We start from the raw sequence: 10,721 nt of genomic DNA, 5'->3' as shown, positions 1-10,721 counted from the left end.
CGTATTCATGTGCGCTTTCGGATTAACATGCAATCAATAGATTAACCCTAAACCTGTTTAATCTATGTTGGTTGAATTTAATGCACAAATAAAACTATTATTGGTGATCACTTGAATAATAATCAAATTAACCCTAACAAGATTATTAATTATCTCATTAAGCGTGATTACAAGTACAAATTCCCTTTAATCATGCAATAAAAGGTGTGATCAAGCAATAACAATAAATAATGTATCAAGCAACATAATAAATAATCATAATAATAATAATTATAATCATCATAAATTACAATAATCATAATCATGAATCATAATTAAAATAATCATATCAACATTAAAGCATAATAATAGCAAGATCCTAGGCATGATACTAACAAGATTAATAACAAACCCTAGCATGTCACTAAGCAATAAAAATCAAATCTTTAGCCCTAACATGATACTAACAATCATAAATATTAGGAAGAACATAGGAAGCATCATAACAATCATATTTAATATTAAAATTACCCTAGACATGATACTAGGAATATCATAATAACAATGTAAACATGATCTCTACATCATAATATCAATTAAAACCATTAAAGCACTTACTTTGATTCCTCGTACTTCTCTCTAATAACAAAATACACACGTTAGTAACTTCAAGGAAAATAATAAATAAAACAATTAAATTAAATAATTGAAAGAGAGATTTGGGACCAAACCCTCATATATTAAACCTTTCACGTCTAGGGCGAAGGCAACTTCGAATATGGCTAGGTGTTTCTAGATCTTGTGAATGCGGAATTTTGTATGAAAAAAGATAAGAAAGAATTGAATGAAAACTGATTGTTGATGATAATTCGTGAGAATTTGTGAAAATTGGTGAAAATTGATGAAAATTGGTGAATGAAAACAGAGTTTTTAATACGTTATTTATAGAGAAAATCAGCCAAAAAGATAAAATTAACAAAACAGAGTCTGACGCACAAAAAACAGAGTTGGCGCAAGCCCTGGCTAATTGGCGCCAGGCGCCAATGGCTAGCGTCAGGCGCCAGGCCTGGTTCTAGGCGCCAATGCCTGGGGTCAAGCGCCAAGCCTGGTTTTAACGCGTTTTCGAAAATCAGATAAGTTTGTCGTACTGGAGGATAAAATCATATAATTTCCTCGAAAATGCTATTTGATTTTGATTAAAACTCTGAAAAGTCAACAAAAGGTCAATTTATCAATGCTAATTGAATTAGGAATGAAAAGAACCTACTAGAAGAATCTAGAAGACTAAAATCATTCCTAATTGCATTAGGAATGATAAATCATATAAGGCCCTCCCCTAGATCATTGGGCCGCATATAAGGCACAAAACGGGCCCAGTTTAGTAAATTGGTCATAACTTCCTCAATATTCATCGGAATTGGGCTTATAATATATCGTTGGAAAACTCTTGTCAAGCCCCATCCAACTACACTACTATTGGACCCATATCATGGACCAACCAAACTGTATTGGCTGTTTTCTTAAAATAAGTTTTCAAAAACAGAGAGAAGAGAAAAGAAATTAAAACTATCCACAACACTAGACTTTCCACACTTTCGCTTCATTCGATTATGATTCGACGTGAAAGGTACTCATCACTGGGTTTGGTTTCGGTGAGACACAAATGGGTGTCTACAGGAAGCAGCATACCAAATAAGGGGCATAGTAAAAAAGGCAGGCCCGATCGGGCGACCCTTCGCCCGATCGGGCGCGTGTTTTTCTTAGTAGCTAATTAGTCTTGTTTTAGTTTTTGTTTTTGGAGTGTTTAAGTACGAATTATGTACGTAATTTTTTATTACATTCTCTTTTAGATTTTCTCTCTCTACTTAGGATATTTTCTCTCTCTTAAATTCTCTCTCAACTTTGTTCTTAATTACTTTCATTAATCCAGATTTCTTTTGGTAACAATTTCTTCTCTTTTAATTTCAGTTATTTTATTTACTTCTTTGATTATGTCTTGCTTTATTTATTTGATTAGTTTAGTTATGATGATGCTTGAGTAGTTTTATTTCTAGGGTTTATGGGGATCTAATAAATATTATGAAGGGGTAAATTTGTGATTGTTGATTATTAATGCTTGGTTAATTTCCTAATGATTGATTTAATGCTATGCAATTAGGTTTGGCCAGATTTAATTGTATTGGGCTATTAAGGAGCTCAATTTGGATACCAAACTAGCGGGAGAAATGAGGTTACTTCAACTTAACCAACTCGATGAGTTTAGGTTGACGGCCTATGATAGTGCTCGAGTCTACAAGGAGAAGACAAAGAGGTGGCACGACAAGATGATCCTCCTGAGAGAATTCAAAGAGGGTGATAAAGTGTTACTGTTCAACTCTCGACTTAAACTTTTCCCAGGAAAGTTAAGGTCAAGGTGGTCGGGTCCTTTTATTGTAAAAAGGGCCAATAAATTCGATTCTGTGGAGGTTTTCGACGAACATGGTAACGAGTTAAAGGTTATTGGCCAAACACGCAAGCTATATCATGACGGGGCTACGATAGGTGCAGTTGAATTACTTCACCTAAGCGGTTCCGATTCACTTTGAGTTTCAATGTGGTAAGAGGGTCGTGCGGGACCTAGATAAACTAGCGCTTTGCGGGAGGCAACACGTATTTCTTGCTTTCTAGACTAATTTTTTTCGTTATTTTTATTTTTTATTTCTTTTTAACAAGGTGAGGAGAGTGAAATTTTACCTTTCATGAGTGTTTTGTACAGGTTTTAGATCACAAAGTCTCGCCCGATCGGGCGCGCACCTAAGGGTTATAATTGAAATTTATTTCACCCGATCGGGCAAGGAGTCCCGATCGGGCACGAAGTATTGATTTTATCGGAGCATTATTTCTCCCGATCGGGCAAGGAGTCCCGATCGGGCGCGCCTATTTATCCGGAGGATTAAATCCTCCTTCTCCCTTTCTCTTTTCTTTTTCTTTCTTACTTCTTCTTTCTCATTCACACTTTCTCTCTATAAAACCTCCATTTTCAAACCTTCAACCTCACTTTCTTTCCAAGATCTCTTCAAATTCACCCATCAAAACCTTAAATTTTTTACATATTCTCAATCCTCACACCTTCCTCTACATTTTCCACCCACTTTCGCCCACTTTCTCTCATAATTTCTTCTAACCATTAGAGAGAGAAATTTTCAAATACCCAAATTTCCACCTACATATGGCTTCCAAACGTTCTAGACAGCAAAGGGGCGAAATTTCGAGGCAACAACAACCAATGGTCGACCCGGAGCTTCAAATACCGGGATGGGAGGAGGTTGTTATCACCTCGGCGGAACAACGGGCAAGAATGCTCAATCTCATCGAGAGGCAGGTAATCTCAACCCGTTTTGTTCATCATCCTACGTTATCTAGATTAGGTCTTGATAAATATGTAGAAAAATTGTTTAAGGGTATAGGCATGTGTGGTTTCTTCCAAATGCATCATGATACTTATGATTATTTAACATTATAATTTATCTCTAGTTTTAATGTTATTAAAATGAATGCTATAATCACTCATACACAATTCCGATTATTAAACAACGATGTGCGATTAACTCTAAAAGAATTTGGGAAGTTGTTTGAATTGAAATCGGATAAACCTATCAAACCCTCCCAAGACCACATTGCCGTGGTCTACAAGAGACTCACTGGGGAGGGTTTGGCTAACCTCCAACACGCCAAAAGGACATGGATTCAACATCCCGTCCCAAAGGTTTGGCAAAGGTTTGTCGGCCTCACTATTTTTGGGAGGCATGAACCGGCAAACATGAGGAGGGATGAATTAGAATTGTTGGCATCCTATGTAATTCCTAATGCTGAAAACTTAAACATACCCCATAGGATTGCCAATAACTTTCAAAGGGCGTCCAATGCGGCCGAAACGGGTAGGTCTAGGGCACCTATCTATTTTGGGGGGTTAGTGACCCATGTTGCCATCAAACGCTTAGGTTGGAACCCGGATGGGCATAGGAAATTAGTGGGCTCAAACCTCATGGACCTAGCTTATTTAGGGAGCCTAAACTGGGTGCAACCCGTGGGAGGTCACACTTGGTGGATAGTCCACCGACAATCGGGTAGGAGAGACCAAGCCTTTACCTTACCCAACCCCGCCTTAACCAAATTTGAGAAGGGGAAGCCATCTTACACATTTGAGATTAATGGTCAAGACGAGGTTCAAGAACCTCACCTTTCACCACAACCCCACCAATCACCCCAAGACCATTCCCCCCAACACCATTCACCACACTATCCACCACCTCCACCCTTCACCTATGGCATACCCACCTCATCGGTCGATTATAACGTCGACCCCTATGCCCCTTATGACTTTTCAGCTTTTAGGAGCGAACTGGACTATATAGAGATGGGGCAAGGGAGAGTAGAGGGCATGGTGCAAAACCTAGATTCTAGGTTAAGCCCTTTGGATAGTCGAGTGGGTCATATAGAGAGGAAACTTGGGAGGGGTCTATACCCCATGTATGATGACTATGCACGCCGAGGGGCTATCCCCCCCGAGGCATTAGTTCCCGACTGGTTCCAATACCCCCAAGGAGGGTGTTCCACCCCCGGAGCATTTGGTACTTATGTGGACTACTCTTCAGTCCATGGATATGGGGGGGATGCTCCTTTTGGGGGTATAGGGGGAAATGTGAACCCTAACTACTTTGCAGGTGGTTCGGGTTATGGTGGTGTTGGAACGAGTCAGGGTGTTGCCGGCTCTAGCTTTGGAGGAGGGTACGAGAGGATGGATGATGATGAGGAGTAGCTTCTCCTAGCCACCTTCCCAAGTCAATGAGGGCATTGCTTGATTTGGCTTGGGGGGAGATTTCTTGTATATATGGTAACTCTCTTTCTCTCTTCTCTATTTATTGCTTTCCTAGTTTAGTTTTTAATGCTTTCCTTTATGAAAAAAATACAAAAAAATTTTGAAAAACAAAAAAATTCAAAAATATGTTCCAATGAATTATAAATCATGCTTCCTTATGTCCCATACTTAGAAAACATTGTTTTGATTCTTGGTATATGATAATGAGCTTTGTGAATTTGTTGGTCATGATTTGAAGTTTAATTATTTGGATTCCTAAACATGCGTCAATTTTGCCAACTATTTGTGAATATAGTGCTTGACTAGTTGATTTGGTTAGGAATGTGTGATAGTTCCTGGTATGTCAAGGAATTTGAGTATTGGTTTGCAACTATTAGTAATGTTTATATGGCTCAATAATATGCACATTGAGGAGGACGAAGGCATTTGTTCTCTTAGGTAGCCTTCAGACGATATTAGATACATTTGTTCCCTTATTGTTACCCATGTTGTTGCTTGTGCCCTTTTATTGTTTATTTAGCCACATTACAAGCCTATATGATCCCCATTGGTTACTAGTCCCAAGCTTGGCTTGGGGGAGCTATTAGTTGGGTAGGTGAGGGAGTTGTGGTGTACGTATCATTTGCAGAATGGGGGAATAAAAGAAGAGTGATTGTTCTTTGATATTATGATTGGAAAATATTGATGTTTTGTGTTACAAAGTTGAAGCTTTCCAATATGAGGTTAAAAAGAAAAAAAGAAGAGCAAAGAAAAAAAAAGTTATTTCATACGTTCAAATGTTCTATTTGAAGGTTGTTCAAGGAAAAAAAAAGAAAAAAATTCAAAAGAAAAAAATTCAAAAGAAAAAAAAAAGTTCAAGTTTGAAAAAAAAAAAGAAAGAAAAAGAATAAGTGGTTCAGAGTTTGTTTTAATTCACTCTATTCCATATTGTCATATTTTGTGAGTGAATATGTAAGTGTTGGGATTGTGTTGTATATATGATTGTTTGGTGAACTTTTATGGAGTTGAGTTGTGATTGGAGATGTTTTGGTCATCACTTATTGTGACCTTGGGTTTTATTAGGATATGGCTCCCTTAAGCATGGCTTTACCCTCACATTTTCCTAAATTTATCCTACCCTTTACCCTAGCCTTACATTACAAGCTTTAAAGACCTTCCGACCTTTGTGCATAGAGTTGTATGAATGTGAAAGTGTTGTTTATCAATGCAAGTTATGACGTGACATATTTCGAGTCGACTAGTAGGTTGAGCGTTCATTGTTTTAAACACACGAGAGTGTGAGTTGGGAGGGCATTGTTCACAAATAAAGGGGTTGGTTGGAGAGCGATCGAGTACATCTTTTACTCGCCACATAAATGAGAGTTGAGTGCGTGAGCACTAGTCTTGAATTCTATATGCTCATGTGATTTGCTTTACTTGACAATTGTTGGGGATGAAGGATGATTAGATGAATGAGATTGATTGACATTGAAGCATGTTCATTAGATTTATTTTGAATCGCTTGTGCTTGATTTTGTTTATTGGGATGAGGCATGGTTTATATGTTCATTGATGAGCTCTTTGCTTAGGGACAAGCAAAGGTTTGGCTTGGGGGAGTTTGATATGTCCAATTTATATAGTGTTTTACCCCCGTCTCGTGGTCATAATTAGTAGTGTTTTTAGCTCTTTAGGGCCACTTTTATTACTAATTTGTGTTTTCTAGTGTTTTCGTAGTTTTAGTTGAGTTTTACAAGAAATTGCACTTTTGGAGCATTTTCCCGGGTTTTCATGGATCAACTACGGAAGCTAGAAGGACACGGCCATTCTTGAAGCCCAAGATCGGTGAGAGACAGTGATTAAGGGCTCGGTACGTGATACCGGGGCAATTGGATCAAGTAATCAAGACCCGATGAGGAAATCCGGATTGGGCCGAGGAATCGAGCCCAATCGAAATCCAAGCCTCAAAGAAGAAGTCGGGACTGATCGGGCAAGCATACGCCCGATCGGGCGAGCGCGCGCAATGCGGCCTCAAGGAAGGAGTCGCGCTCAATCGGGTGAGCGTAGGCTCGATCGGGCGCAGCATACCAAGCAAGGGGCATAGTAAAAAGGCGGGCCCGATCGGGCGGCCCTTCGCCCGATCGGACGCGTGTTTTTCTTAGTAGCTAATTAGTCTTGTTTTAGTTTTTGTTTTAGGAGTGTTTAAGTACGAATTATGTACGTAATTTTTTATTACCTTCTCTTTTAGATTTTCTCTCTCTACTTAGGATATTTTCTCTCTCTTAAATTCTCTCTCAACTTTGTTCTTAATTACTTTCATTAATCCAGATTTCTTTTGTTAACAATTTCTTCTCTTTTAATTTCATTTATTTTATTTACTTCTTTGATTATGTCTTGCTTTATTTATTTGATTAGTTTAGTTATGATGATGCTTGAGTAGTTTTATTTCTAGGGTTTATGGGGATCTAATAAATATTATGAAGGGGTAAATTTGTGATTGTTGATTATCAATGCTTGGTTAATTTCCTATTGATTGATTTAATGCTATGCAATTAGGTTTGGCCAGATTTAATTGTACGAGTTTAGCAATATTAATTCGAGATTCGACAGATGAGAATTGATGTTTAGGCTTAGTTTCAATAGGCGGACTAATTTATAAATGGTTAACTCGAGATTCGACAGATGAGATTTAATACCGATAAATTAACTCTGTGATTATAATACGTAGCGAAAGCCCTTTATAATCTGATTAATCAATGCTTGATGATTGCTTATTATGATTTGCCCTGGAATATTGTTTATTAGTGAACCTATACCCTAGGTCTTTTAATATTTAATTTCTCCCTATTTTATTTCCTCCGATCATATTCTTCGTAGTATAGTCTTTATTTACAACAATATTAGTTACCTTGATAATTTAGATTATAATAATTAATTATGAATAGAAAGACTTGTTTCCCTGTGGATTCGACCCTACTTCCCTATCTGCATTAGTTAGAGGACTTAGGTAATACTTTTGATTAGGGGATACGACTTTACCCTGTCAGCTCTCTCCTCCCTCTCCTCCCTATCCGTACGGCTCTCCTCCTTGGGTGGCACGTGGGTGGTGTTGTGGTGTGTTTGTGGCTCAAATCTCCGTAGAAGGTTGATTGAAGTGTTCGTTCACAATTAACTAGCATCAGTGGAGGTTTAATCCGTGCTCGTGGACTTAGTAGAAGAATCACACGTGGGGTTCTTGTTCTCCTTATTGTTCTTGCTTGATCACTTGTGGAATCACGCTTCTAAGGTATAATTCTTACTTCTTTATGTGTTATGCATGAGATCCTTGGTTTAAGTGCTTTATGAATGTGATTCATGTCTATTCCGCAATTTAGTACCTATAATCTTCTACAGGAGGTTGGGTAATTGTGGAGCTAGTAGAGTGGTGGTTGTTGTGGGGCATGTTGGGCGAATTTGGAGGTGGTGCGATGGTTGATTTATGCGGCAGCAGCTGATTGGTATAGGGTTGTCGGTGTGGCTGAGTGAAGTAGGGGATTTAAGAGGGGTTCTGATTGGTAAATGCGGTTTGGTGGTGTTGAAGTGTGTTGATGGTTAATTCGATGTGGATGGTGAAGGTTGTTTCCTAATGATGGTGGAGCGGTGTTGCTGCTTGATTGTTATGGCGAATCCGGGAAGACGCCAGTGGCTGGGTATGGTTGTTTCGGCGAGTGGTTAGGGTAGGAAGAAGGGATTTTTTTTTATTCTTTAATTTTTTAAAAAATTATATATAAAACCCAATTAAAAGGTGACACGTGTCAAATTACCTTTTAAAACAGGCTACCGATTCAATCAACCGGTCATTCTATGAAAAAGGTTCATTTTGGAAAAGATGGGGTTACAAGGTGGGATTATTTCTAGAATTCAAATAGGTGGGATTATTTTGAGCAGATGCGCGAAAGGTGGGATTATTCTTTTCAATTTTTCCTAAATGTAATGTGCAGATCTCACAAATAATACCCCAAAGTTGCACATAACATTTAACGGAGGTAGTATATGAAAGTATTGAGATACAAATTAGAAAAGAATGAAATTTTAATCAATCAAATTTCTTACGTGATTACATGCATAGATAAAGTATTTATATATAATTTTAAGCTATTTTAGTTGTTATACTTCCATTTTGTTATGCTCCTTAAGTTAGAATTAGGATTGAAACCAACTAAAGCATTTAAAGAAAACAATGTACACATTTTACAATACATTTTATGACAGATGCAGATTTTCAGATCACCATGTTTTCTCGCTAAAAAAAACTGAGTTTTATTCGATAACTAATTAGGAACTGGTCCCTTAATAAATAAAAGTTTTAGGGTGTGGATTGGAAGAATTTAAGTGATGAGCTATCAATAAAAGGGGAGGCGGTTCATTCTATCTCAAACGCTTCCCCGTATTTATTCAATATAGTCAATTCAAAAGAAAATATATTGTTACAGTATAGCTCTAATTCTTGATATAAAGATGTAAGAAGAATAGGATTCTAAAAGGTGATTGCCCTTCTAAACTCCTGTTTTCGAAGGTTAAGTGTCGTCAAATGAAGAACTTTATCTCTTCCTTGTTGGATGACCAAGGCCTTTTACAAAGTGGTCAGAGGTTCAAAGAATTGTTGTCCATTCGCTGGGAAACTTTTAAGTGTGATGCTATTCCAAATTATGATCTGAAGATTGATATTGTCCTGCATATCTTCCTTCGCTTACTTCTGCTCAGGTTAATAAATTGGAATGACCTTTTAACACTGTGGTAATACAGGATGCTATGTTTGATTTAGGGAATTGTAAATCCACTGTTCTGGATGGTGTTAAGGTAGAGTTTTTTAAACTTTATTGGCATACGGTTGGGGATTATGTTGTTTTAGCGGTTCAAAGTTTCTTTCATACTAGTTTAATTCTAAGGGAATGCAATCAATCACTCGTGATCATGATTCTAAAGATTACTTCACCGACGCAGGTCACCCACCTTTGTCCCATTAGCCTCTGCAATACGATCTACAAATGTGCTTCTAATGGCTTTGTTGCAAGGATTCGCCCATACTTACCTTTTATTATAGGTGATTCTCAACATGCTTTCGTCCAAGGAAAGGTTATGTCAGATAATATCCTTATGTCCTATGAGTAGCTAGAAAAAATTAACTCTGCTAAGACTGGTTCCAATTGGGTTAATGCGCTTAAAATCGATATGAGTAAGTCATACGATAGAGTTCACTGGAGTTTCCTTTCACAAGTTCTTCAGGCCCATGGATTCCCTGCTTCATGGCTTCAAATGATTCAACAATGCATCTGTACCGTCTCTTATAAATCTCTCATCAATGGCAATACTTCTGATTCTTTTAGGCCTAACTATTGTCTTCGTCAGGGGGACCCTTTGTCCCCTTACCTCTTCCTTTTCTCCATAGATATATTTTTCCTGAATGCTACACTTGGGACAAGATTTACATTAGGTTTAGGTATTAAAATATCCGAGGAAAGCTCGATCATCTCCTGTTTATTCTTTGTTGACGATGCGATGGTTTTATTTAGAGATAGTACTCTTCCTGCACTAATATCCTCCAGATCATCAAACGCTTCTCCAAAATTTCAGGAGAGGAGTTAAACCTCCACAAGTCACTAATTAAATGTAATCCTAACATTCCTCTCTGCAATCTGAATTTAAGGCAATACTGCGAATGACACAGGTTTAGGGGTTTGATCATCATCTTGGATCCCCTATTGATTTTGTGGGGAAGAAAAAGGATTGTTTCCAATTTCTGATCGACAAAATAGTGGGCCGTATTACGACGCCCAATGATGTCCGTCTTACGGAATCAAAAAGTTAATTTCATTAACTCCATTTTTGTAGCTATGGCATCTCATCTTCTTTCTTGCTTTGAAATTTC

The sequence above is a fragment of the Chenopodium album genome, chromosome 4 (genome assembly GCF_948465745.1).
Source record: "Chenopodium album chromosome 4, dcCheAlbu1.1, whole genome shotgun sequence".
NCBI lineage: Eukaryota > Viridiplantae > Streptophyta > Magnoliopsida > Caryophyllales > Amaranthaceae > Chenopodium > Chenopodium album.
This window is presented reverse-complemented; position numbering follows the sequence as displayed.